The following is a 12360-nucleotide window of genomic DNA, read 5'->3' as shown; positions in this document are numbered from 1 at the left end:
AACCAGGTGTTCCAACCATTTTGCTCACAAGTAGGAGTGTAGGCCTATAAAGTTGCAATGTAGAAGAATCTTTTGAACCTCAACAAAAGTACGGTACTGATATCATACGTACAACTTACCAATTGTTATTTTGACCAAATTTTTTGAAATTAGGCTACGGTAGCCTACAATTAGGCTACACAACAAAAAGTCTTAGTTACAAGAAAATGTATAATTCATTACATTAAATTGATCCAACTCTGCTATCAACCATGTATATTTTTTATACTCTTTGTGTGAACGTTATTGAAAGGGTAGCCCTCGGTTCTAGATTTATCCCTAGTTACGTCTTGGATTAAATCCAATTTTACGCTGGTGAAGCTTCACAAATCACGCAAGGCGGCCGTTACTTTGATATTCTAGTACAGTGTTGCCAATTTAGATTTTATGCTATCAAGCAAGCTTCAGAAGCTTGTATAAGTTGTGTGGGTTTTTTTGTTTGTTTGTTTTTCATCTATTTATCCTGCGATGCATTGCGGGAAAGCGGGCTTGAGCGCTATGCATCGGTGTACGCCTTCCGACGTACACCTGACCCACGCTGCAGCCGACTGCAATGTCTGTTTCCGGTTGTCTACTCTACTTATGACTTAAATTTGGTACGGTACTACCCATTACTCGAAATCGATCACTGGGTAGAGGCAATTATCGTAAAGTTTCTTGCCCAGAGAAACAACAGCAAGTGCGGGTGGCTGGAGTCGAACATGCAGGCTCTCGACTGCGAGCCCAACGCGCTAACCACTCGGTCACTGCTGCCGGAGTCATAGTACCAGAGCCACTGGCTAAAAGTTGTGTTTGTAAGTATAAAAACTGTTTTAGCTAGTTCATGAAGAGAACCTAAATGCAAATACATCAGCAATAACATATCAATGTAGTAAAACACATAGGCTTACCCGCCTACAAACTTTTTGAGAAAATGTGTTCAAGCTAAGCGAATGATAAGTAGGCTATTATTACTTAGTTGCTCTTCATCACTTTTGGGATGATGAACTAAAGACTGGCTGCTCTCTGGTAGCTTTCCAGTGTAGTTCGGGAAGATCTGAACCTGGGGTAATAAAAGGATAGACCAGAGGCTCACACTACAAAAAAGAATACTTCTACTCAATTATAAATGGTAGTACAGTATTAGGTCTCAATTTTTCAAGAGTTTGCCACAACTTTAAGTTAACCCTTATTTTTATTGTCTCATGAACTGGCAACACAACTTCAGCAGGAGAGACAAGTGCAGACTGCAGTCTGCAATTATTGCTGAATGCTGATCAGCTGACTGACAAACGAACTCAAGCTGTTCCATAAAATTATACTAAAAGCTAAACCTGAATTTCATAAGAGCAAAAATACAGAATGATTCAAAATAATCTCAGTGCAGTTTTGTACAAACGAAGAGAAGAAACTCCACAGTGTGACATTGTATTGGTGAGTATCTGCCTGTAATAATTGATTGATTGAATCTTTATTCTTGGACTGGGAAGCTTCTTTGAGAGCTTAATCCTGGCAGTTTTGCTTTTTTTTAGTATTGCACCACTAATTCTTCAGTTTTGCATTCTTAAACAGTCTTTGAACCACTGATGCAGGCCCGGCCACCTAGTTTGGCAGATTGAAGCTTCCGATGCTTGTCTGTAAATTATTCCATCCAGTAGGTGCCGCTGAATAGAGAGCTGTCCTGAAATGCATTGTTTCAGCGCACACCCCAAGAGGCAAAACAAGCACCTGTCGAGTTTTCTTTGTATTAAAGTCAGGCATTTAACCGACTGAGCTATTATAATTGATTAGACCTGTCTATGCAAAATTTGCACAGCACTCTATCCAAGGTTTGCTTATACAGTGTTAAAATTGTTTTACTCTGCAACAAAGAAAATATTGGGCTTACTACCATACTGAAAAAACAAATGTGTGTTATAAACCTGGACACTCTAAAATAAAAATACTTTTTGAAAATTTTTCAACTGGTAAGCTGAGTTTGTGGCCTTATAATAATGCAACTTTATTAGCCGACTGTGTGTGACACATTTAAATTTGAAATAGCTCAGCCGTAAGTACTGTGGTTTATAGCTGTGTTTGAGTTAGCTTTTACTTTATTTGCAATATGGTTTTAGGAAAATCGATCGGTCAGAGAGCCTGGAGATAATGGTAAGATGAAATTTACAAAATGGTAGCCTATTGATATAGCCTACTGTATGAATATAGTTGACTGGTATTTTAATTTAATGTTTTAGATACACTATTTTTTCTAAACAAAAGTGCATTAATTTGTTAGAGGTGTAAAATTAACCTGTATCAAACTGTCTGTATTTGAACATTATCTTAGAAAGATTAAAAGAATTAAAAATGGTCATATTGTTGCTGAGTTCACTGAGTTCATTCATTTATTTGTCACAAACACTAACATGAAAAGAATACAAAGTATACAATAATAATCGGTTGTGTGTCATATGACGAGGAGACTGCGAAAAGACCAAACGGTCATCTAGTCAGCAGCCACCTCAAGCTTGGTGATGTAGGCCTAAATAACATATATACAGTAAATACACAAACACACATACAAAAAAAGAAAATCAAGCATTTGGTGATACAGATACACATGTTTTCATTATGCAAAAGAGAAAAAAAAAAAAGAAAAAAAAAGCAAACAAACTAAGCAGGTTTACCGTGCTACTGAATGAATTAATTGTGAGTGGAGTTTAAGAGATATCAATCGACAATTTTAATCAGTAAACGTTTAAGCAGTAAATGTTGCCAGTATTAACGCCTTTTCATAAAAACATACTGTTGTTGAAATAGCAATTTCATAAAATATTTACTAACTGTTGCAGTGGAGTTGCTGGATAGATGAACAGATATTCCTTGGCTGCTCTTAGATAATAATTAATCAGTTCAATTATATCAAATATAGTTATTACTCTCTAAACTCTTGACAGCCTGTTTCACCTAAAGGAGGATCATCACAAGGTCCTGAAAAACATGTAAAAGCAATAAATCGGTAATTCATCTTCAAGTACCAATCTTTACTTGGAATTGCAATGTTTTCAAAAAATAACCAAACTTAATGTTTTCCAGATTCATAACAACCGGATCGCAGTATCAAAAGAGAGTGCTCAACTAGCTCAGTGCTAGGAGCAAGATTAAACAATGAAAACTATTAATACAGTACTACAAAAAGTGCTCAATGCTAAAGAAAAAAGCAAAGCAGAGCAAATTAAATCAAATATATTTATTACTATAAACCCTTGACAGCCTGTTTCACCTAAAGGAGGATCATCAGAAGGTCCTGAAAAACATGCAAAAGCAATAAATTGGTATTTCATCTTCAAGTACCGATCTTTACTTGGAATTGCGATGTCTTTCAAAGAACAACCGAAGTTAATGTTTTCCAGATTCATGATAACCGGATCGCAGTATCAAAAGAGCTAGTTGAGCCCTCTCGTTTGATACTGCGATCCGGTTATTAAGATCAGTACTTGAAGATGAATTACCGATTAATTGCTTTTGCATGTTTTTCAGGACCTTCTGATAATCCTCCTTTAGGTGAAACAGGCTGTCAAGGGTTTAGATAGTAATAACTATATTTGATTTAATTCACTCTGCTTTGCTTTTTTGCTTAGCATTGAGCACTTTTTGTAGTATTATTAATTTTCAATTCAATTATATATATATATTTTATATTGCTGCACACTGTCTATTCTTTCATTTACATACTTCTGCCATCATCATACAGATATGTAAGCTTTTTTCCATGTTTTTAGATGTTTTGCTACAAATGCATTCTGTGGGCATTTGCGGATCAGATGTGTCATTATGGGTCAAAGGTCACATTGGGGACTTTATTGTGAAAGACCCTATGGTTACCGGCCACAAAGCAGCTGGCTGTGTAGTGAAGTGTGGAAAAAATGTCAAGCATTTAGCACCTGGTACATCATAGCAAAAGCACTCAAGGGTTTTGTATATAACAATGTATAGAGCTTAATGTTATGAATTTGTGTTGCAGTGAAGAAATTGTTATGGTGTGTTTATATATAATAACATTTTTGATTTATTGTGAGAAAATATGTTTGCATCATCAGAATAAAGCACAATAGCAGATGCAATGTAATATGATATACAGATAATGAGTTGGTTTCTTCCATTTTAGCATATCATTAAGTTCACCTATTTGCTTAAAATTGCATTTCTAGGCGATAGGGTTGCTGTAGAGCCTGGTTATCCTCTGAAAAATGATGAATTTGCTAAAGCTGGTCGATACAACTTAAGTGAAGTATTATATATTTCTGTTCTGCACCACCCAATCATGGCAACCTGTCAAGATATTACACTCACAGAGGAGATTTTTGTTACAAGTTTGTAGCTTTTATTAATATCAAGTTGTATTTGCTTTTATGTTTCTGCAACGTTTCCTTGGTTAAAATTGATATTGTAGAATTCGCCTAACTCGACGTTTTGTCTAACTCGACACTTTTCCCTATGGTTTTGTACATACTCATTGATACACAAGGCTTGCCAGCTGCAATTTGTAAAAGTTACGACAAAAGGCTCTATTTTTTATACTAGACTTCCTGACAATGTGACGTATGAAGAAGGTGCATTGATGGAACCTTTATCTGTGGGCATCCATGCATGTCGCCGCGCAGAGGTCACTTTGGGTCAAAATGTTTTGATTTGTGGATCTGGACCCATTGGGCTCGTTTCTCTGCTTGTTGCTAAAGCGATGGGTGCTGCAAAAGTGATTGTAACAGGTAGTGCGAGATATAAGCTGCAATTGTTTTGTCAACACGTTTTAACTGTATCTTTGCACCAAAGAAATCAAGAGCATACCGAGAAACGAAACTTACACCATTTTGATCCTGAGAGTACGGTGAACTATGAAAACATATTGAAAGATTTTTGGTATTTTCCAGACCAAATGCTATTTTTAATCATTTAGCTCAAAAATAAACCAATGCTTTGCAGTCAAGTCTCGAACAAACTGAAAAATTTGTACTAAACAACAGAGGTGGGCAGTAGCGCGCTACTTTTGTAGCGGCGCCACTAGCGGCGCTACTTTTTTGGTAAAAGTAGTGGTAGCGGCGCTACTTTTTAGTTGGAGTAGCGGATGCAGTAGCGGCGCTATTTTTTTTCCAAAGTAGCGGTAGCGGGAGAGGCGCTACTTTTTTCAGTTGCACTCCCGCTACCCGCTACTTTTTAATTTAAATTGAAATAATGCTTGTTTTTTTTGCGATACTGGCGTGGTCAAGCAGCTATATAATCGGCTTGGTTGCAAAGTTTCGGTCTTTTCTAGCTGACGTCAACTTCTTCGGCGAATATCTCCATGTGATGAAGCCTATCTGCCAGGCTTTAGACATTCTCCAGGGCGAGTCCAAGGCATATTACGGAGTCTTGCTTCCAATCATCACAATTTGCGGGAAGAAGTTGACCGAGATCAGTGATCTTGTGACCTGTAAGGAGTTGAAAGTGAAAGTCCTTGAAGGGGTGAAGAAACGATTCAACAAGTGCTTCAACAACATGAAATGTGTTATGGCATCATGTCTTCATCCCTCTTTCAAGACGTCGTGGCTACAATTTCTGCACTATGTCTCCACAGATGATGCTGACGCACTGCGAGAAAAAGTCAAGACAGATGTAAATTGAGTGTTGAGGGAGACATCAAGCCAGGTTGATACCGAGAAGAGTGACACCAACACCAGTCATGACTCCGAGGATGTATTTTTTGGAGTGTTTGGGCCATCCCGTGAAACGTCGGTGCAGAAGGAAGCAGCAATTGTGGACGTCTTTTTTTCGGACAAGAGCAAGTCCTTGAGCTTTTCGAATACCGAGTTAAAACATCTGTTCATTAAATACAACACCCCCATTCCTTCCAGTGCTGCGGTGGAGAGACTTTTCTCTGTTGGAAACGATGTGCTTAAGCGAAAGCGGGCAGGACTTAGTGACTCTCATTTTGAAATGCTCGTGTTTTTGAAAAATGCGTAGATTGCGTAACAATAAATTTCCCTTAGAATGTGTTTTCTATAACGACGTTAAAATGACAGCGTAAACGAATGATAATAGGCTATTCGTTTTCAAGATCATTTTTGCGTCACTAGGAACTTGAGTGTTTCCTAGTGTCATTTTAGACAAAAGTAGCGGTAGCGGGTAGCGCGCTACTTTGTAAATTGGTAGCGGTAGCGCGCGCTACTTTGGCCCAAGTAGCGGTATCGGGTAGCGCGCTACTTTAAAAGTAGCGGGTGCCCACCTCTGCTAAACAATCTAATGCAGGGCTTCTCAAACTATGGGTCGCAACCCCTAATGAGGTCGCAAGTTATAATTTAAGGGTTGCCAAACAAATTAAAAATGAACCTATAGTAGGTAGTTTACACTGTAAACTGCCCTTGAAGGGGTTTCATAGAAAATTGTTTTTGGAAATAACATCGCACAATAAAAACGTTTGAGAAGCCCTGATCTAAAGTGGTAGATTTTCAACTCATGAATTAGGTGTGAACTTGGATGTAAAAAATCAACTTATCAGCATAATTGTCTTGGTAAATGTAGACCAAATAACCCAACAGAAATCACAAATCGAAATTTTCGAGTTAGCGCAATGCTTATAGAATCAGTAAATGGTACGCTACCCTTAGATATACTGGTTTTTGAAGTTTTGCAGAGTTTGAATTTAATTTGGCAAGCAAGCATTGGTTTAAGTTTGAGCGAGTCACAAACTGCGTACCACCTCTGCCTACACGCTACATTAAAACATTGTACATTGCCAACAGATTTGTTTGAAAGTCGCCTTGAGATGGCAAAGAAGCTTGGCGCAGATGACACGGTTAAGATAGAACATGGTGTGGCCGCTCAAGACGTTGCAAAGCAGGTGGAAGAGTTGCTTGGTTGTATGCCTAACGTAACCATCGAATGTACCGGCGCGGAATCGGCTATCCAAACTGGAATATATGTAAGTACAATTACGTTTAGATACGAGAACTGATTTGTGACATCATCGAAGGCACACTATTGAAGACTTGGTTGGTTAAGACCTTGTGGGCGCAAGTTTTATAAGATATATACTTTAAAAAAAAATTATTTTACCATGATTCTTTTTCTATCATAATGGATGCCGTGGTATTGATATAATTTAATTTATTTCAATTTTAGATTATGCTGTAAATCTCCTGTTGTGTGCAATTTGTGGAGAGTTCTAATTCAAAATTTTGTATAATGTATCATTGCAGTCATGACAAATTTGTGTGATTAGAACTTGCAAATTCAGTTGTGCATTTAGTCTCAAGCACAACATAATTCTGTACATCTTCCTGGTGTCAAGTTTTCAGCTTTCCATTCTCATCCCCAACAATTCTAAGGTTATGCAATATATTGAGTTTCGCTTTAAGCAACATGATTGTTGCTTACTTTACAACGTAGATATAAACGACCTGTTTTAGCTTGATGCCGCGAGCTCGCTGTGGTAATAGCAACATAGCACATGACTAGGCAACTGTGTTCTGAAAGCTAGTGCAAATCGCTATTACCACAGTGAACTCGCAGGGTCAGGGTAAAACAAGGCGTCAGTACCTACAGTGTGAAATTCTAAGATTTATTGTTGATCTACCAGGCTACCAAGTCGGGTGGATGCCTGGCTATCGTTGGCCTGGGTCAGGATACAGTGAATATACCGATCGTTCACGCTGCCGTCAGAGAAGTTGATATTAGCGGTGTTTCCCGTTATTGCAACACGTAAGTACTGATTTGATATTTTACATCTTTAAGTCTATCTAGATTTATGTTTCTATTGTAGTTATCTTATTGTCAAGTTGCACAAAAGGAAAGTTTGCTATTTCCGTTAGACTCGAGATTGTGCGTAAAAATGAAGATACAGCCTCGGTGGCTTTGTGGTTAGTGCGTCCGCTTCTGAATCGGTAGACATGTGTTCGATACTCTGTCGGGTCACACCAAAGAATTTTTAAAAGTGGTACTGAATCTTATTCCTGTTTGGCACTCAGCGACGCAATGGATTCGGGTAATCATGTAATCGGTTGCGCCTCTACGGCTGCATTGACACTGTCTGCTTTGTAAAGCGCTGAGGAGCAACGCATTCTGCGATGGGTGCAGCGCTAAAAACACGCATTATATTATTACTCCATTGAAGTATTGTACACGTTTTAACCATACGCGCCGACTTCCGGGGGGGGGGCGCCCCCCGTAAATTTATGATTAAGGGGCAACAAAAAATCGCTATTACAATTGGTGTTTTAAAGATAAAATATTTTGCTAAATAGATTTAGATCATTTAAACGGACTAAAAGAATGCCGAAAGCGAAAAACAGCCTACGTTGTTCTTGTCCGCTGATCGCAAGGCTTTCTCTGGGAAGGTGAATTGCACGCTCACAGTCACACACTGCTTTTCTTCCCACGCGTGAGGCGCAACTTCAAAGTCAAAACGCGTGGCAGCGAAAAAGCGAATGCGATGTTGAATGTTTATTCTCATTTTACGAGTTATCCAAACGTCCGTTAGGTTTTCTGTGACTTCAAACATGAAATCGATTTTAGCAAACTTTATCGAATTAAAACTACGACATAACGAACAGTTACGTGAATACAGCTTAAAGAAAAAATGCATTTTTTAAAACTGTCATCATCGATTTTAGCAAACTTTATCGAATTAAAACTACGACATAACGAACAGTTACGTGAATACAGCTTAAAGAAAAAATGCATTTTTTAAAACTGTCATCTGTGTTTAGCTTCAATAACCACTGTATTAATGTGCAGTGTTTTTTTTAAGGTGTTTTGGGAGACCGAAACGGTCCCCCAAATTTCTCCAGCGGTTTCCCAAAATTTGGACTTGCAACTACAGTAGAAAAGTAATGGTTGTTTCTCGCTATGTCTTGTCGATAATACGAATATAGCCTACGATCAATAGTTCACGTCCGGAAAAAAGAATAAGTGGAGGTAGCCTACAGCTAACAGCTGAATCAAAGAGTTATTCACAAAAGAAGTGCACCTTCGATACTCGTCAATGTTTATTTCTGATTTATGGCGCATAATGATCAGTTTTTACGTGTGGAAACATAACAAGCAGAAGCCTGCCAGTAGCCTAATAAATAATTCGTTTAAGCAAATATGGCTGTTTTTTGGTATTTAAATGAAACGAAACACTTGCGGTCTCTTAAAACTACTTAGCGGTCACCCAAACCAAACCTTAAAAAAAACTGTTAATGTGTATGATGATTATGTGCCTGATCTGGTACAGACGTTGGCGATCATGGTCTTCCAAACTTCTCTGTCATTTGACATTCGTATAAAATCGTTCGTTTTGACTGTTGTGTTTGTGGCCCATTGATTCAAGCTGTTTAAATAAGTTAATCTTTGTCGACCTCTGTTTCTTTTTCCCTGTATTATCCCCAGTAGTGCTAATTTTTCTAAATCTACATTTCTGTGAATATGACCTACAAATTGCATCTGACGCCTACTAACTGTTATTAATCTCTATTCTGCTCTTACCAATTTCATAACTTCGTCATTACTCATCATTTCAGTCCAAGATATGTGTATAGGCTACATGTGTAATGTGTACGGTATATGTTCACATTTTCACCACTTCCAGAAAAGAAAACACTTCGTCATTGTTAACATTTTAAAGGTATCTAATTAGCAAAGAAGCGAAACAAAGGTAGTAAAACTGATCTCGATTTCCAATCTGCTTGAGATCATGATTTTTTGCGTTTTATTTCGATAACTTCACTGTCTTGATCGTTGTTATTCACTCGCACGAAAAGGAAACGAATCGGTTTGTTTTCCAACTGTTGCAATTATGAGCTAACAATATCAAAATTTTTACGACTAGGCGTATTGCATGCGTAAAACTAATCGTTTCAAGCAGCGGTTCTAATAAATTCGGTTTGCGACCTGGGTGTCAATATAAACAAGACAGTAAGCTTAGCCAAAGACTATTTTAATTAAGTAAAGTAGCGGTATGGTTATGACGTCATCACCTTTCTCGCCCCCCAAGGTTTTTTGAAAAGTTGGCGCCTATGGTTTTAACTTTTCACCAATTGAAATATTTCACTCTTCTTCTATCTGCAGGTATCCAACTGCCATCCAAATGCTTTCCTCGGGAAAAGTCAACGTCAAACCGCTCGTTACGCATCGCTTCACACTGGAAGAAGTTAAGGAAGCCTTTAACGTTTCAAGATCAGGACAAGGTATAAAAGTTATGCTGAAGTGTAACCCCGAAGACCAGGATCCTTGAAGCGTAGTCTTCATCTTGTCTATTTCAAATAATTTGCTTTAATTGAATGTGAGTGCTCATTCAAAGCAGTCTTTCCACGAAGCACGGATTGTGAGACATGCGGATGAGAGTATGGTTTGTTGTACACAAGCGTGATTGTATGCCCAGGGTTTGATCGTTAAGATTAGGCCTACTGTAGGTTTTAATCTCGTGAGACAGCCAAATCTACGTTTCCCAGCGCTTCGTGTTTTGGCTCAGTGAAATATCCAAAATGTTAGGAGTTTTTTTCTAAGTTTAAACTTTATAAGCAACTTGAAATAACACTCAATGATGATGAAACGGAAGCTTTGATTTGTTTTTTGAGCTTAGCTAATTAAAAATGATGTTTTGACTGAAAGTTTTAAAGAACAATAAAGCTTTGGTAGAGAGTTTGCTTTGTTGAACCATAGACAAACAAAATAAAGTAACTTCAGCGGGTTTAACATGTTATATCTCTTTTAAAGAACAATTGGCAACACATTTTTTGCAACGATTCCGTGTGTAAAGATATCACTGGACTGACTTTCAGTGGACGATGTGTAGATTCAAAGGTTTTTGTGTGCTACATGTTCTTTAATCGTGCAATGCAATAGCCTATGTGTAATTGTGTATGTATATTTTTTGCAATTTACCGGTTGCAGTATCGTTTTACTAATATGCTTGTTTGGCGGAAAGGTTTGGCGTCTTATTAAACTGATTCATTGCGATTTAACAGTTTGGCTATTTTGACTTTGTATTGAATTTAAATCTACTTAGCTCATCTCACTGAGTTCTAAAGTTGTTCTAAAAGTTATATTTCAAGTTCAATCGAAAGGCTGGCTCTTCATAGGACATTTGATAGAATTGTATTCCAATACTGTAGCTCAGTTGCTTGAGCGCCTGGTACGAAGAAACCTCAAAGTCATGCAGCGCTGGTTCGATTCTCTGGCTGTGCGCTTGAACAACGCGTTTTGAGGACTGCTCTCTGTTTAGCGACACCTATCGGACCAAATAATTCACAGGCAACCCCACTTCACTCTGTCAATCTCGATGACCGATCCTGCGTCAACGTTAGTAACCAGTTAACTTTTGGCCTATTAATCACTTAGGTTATATTTTTAATTTGTGTTGTTTTACATTTGATCATAAGGATTGATGTCAGAACTCATTTGATCAGACTTGCAGGTTAACTCAGATCTTTCCTTCTTCGTTAGCACATATCACTTTGTTTTTTACTAGTCAGATGCATACTATCAGACAGACATAACTAAGCAACAACACTACATTTAACATTATAAAAACAAAAAACAACAAGCGAACGTTTTCGGCTAGTCATATAGCCCTTTTCAAGCCTATAAGAAAAATACATTATTGAAAGAAATGCTAAAGAATCATATAGTATCACAGCAAAAATATGGTCAAATCTAAACATTTGAGAAACTGCCTTGCTCACACAAAATGATAACTGAAAATTACACAGCGCAACGGGTCAAGTATTTCAGAGGTAAAAATAATTGATTGTTCAGACAAGGACTCAGGCAGATTACGCAAGAAAGACAGAAGCACAAGAGATAGTGGCACAAAACAAAGTAATGCGAAAAGCACAAGACGTGATAATTTAATCAAAAAACTGAAGGTAAGAAGCTCCGCAAGCAAATAATTGCCTGTTGAGCCCTGGGTTTAAAGATTTGATGATCAATGCCTCATGAATTTTGGTTTCGAATTCGGACAAACACTTTACGTACAATTTTGAAAGTCTGCAATGACGGTTTATTATTTGAGCACGATTGGCAGTTTCTAATATGGTCTTTAATTGCACTGTTTTTATTAAAATTAACCAAATTCAAATGCTCTCCCACTCTCGTCACCAAATGTCGCGTGGTCATACCAATGTATGACGATCTCGCATCATGCGAGCAAGTGAACTTATACACGACGTTAGAACATAAGCGGAAAGGAGTTTTGGACTTTAACTGAAAATAATAACCAGCTTTAAATGTTTTATAAACGGGAAAAATCTTAACGTTAAACTTCAATGCAATAAATCTGGACAAACTTGTGGCAAAACGTTTGGATTCCTTGCCAACAAACGGCTAATTTTTATAAAAACAGTG

The 12360-nt window shown here is 37.8% G+C and overlaps 1 pseudogene across 1 annotated transcript; it reads left to right on the top strand.

Annotated features, from left to right (window-relative positions):
- The first annotated feature begins 1303 nt into the window (after positions 1 to 1303).
- LOC145784780 (sorbitol dehydrogenase-like) lies at positions 1304 to 10967 on the top strand (annotated as a pseudogene). The gene is made up of 8 exons (XR_014291044.1): positions 1304 to 1452; positions 2133 to 2166; positions 3780 to 3944; positions 4209 to 4370; positions 4582 to 4766; positions 6777 to 6955; positions 7613 to 7734; positions 10084 to 10967. The product of XR_014291044.1 is annotated as a sorbitol dehydrogenase-like (transcript).
- The last annotated feature ends 1393 nt before the right edge of the window (positions 10968 to 12360 follow it).

Source organism: Aplidium turbinatum, chromosome 15, assembly GCF_918807975.1.
Source record: "Aplidium turbinatum chromosome 15, kaAplTurb1.1, whole genome shotgun sequence".
Lineage (NCBI taxonomy): Eukaryota > Metazoa > Chordata > Ascidiacea > Aplousobranchia > Polyclinidae > Aplidium > Aplidium turbinatum.
This window is presented reverse-complemented; position numbering and strand designations above follow the sequence as displayed.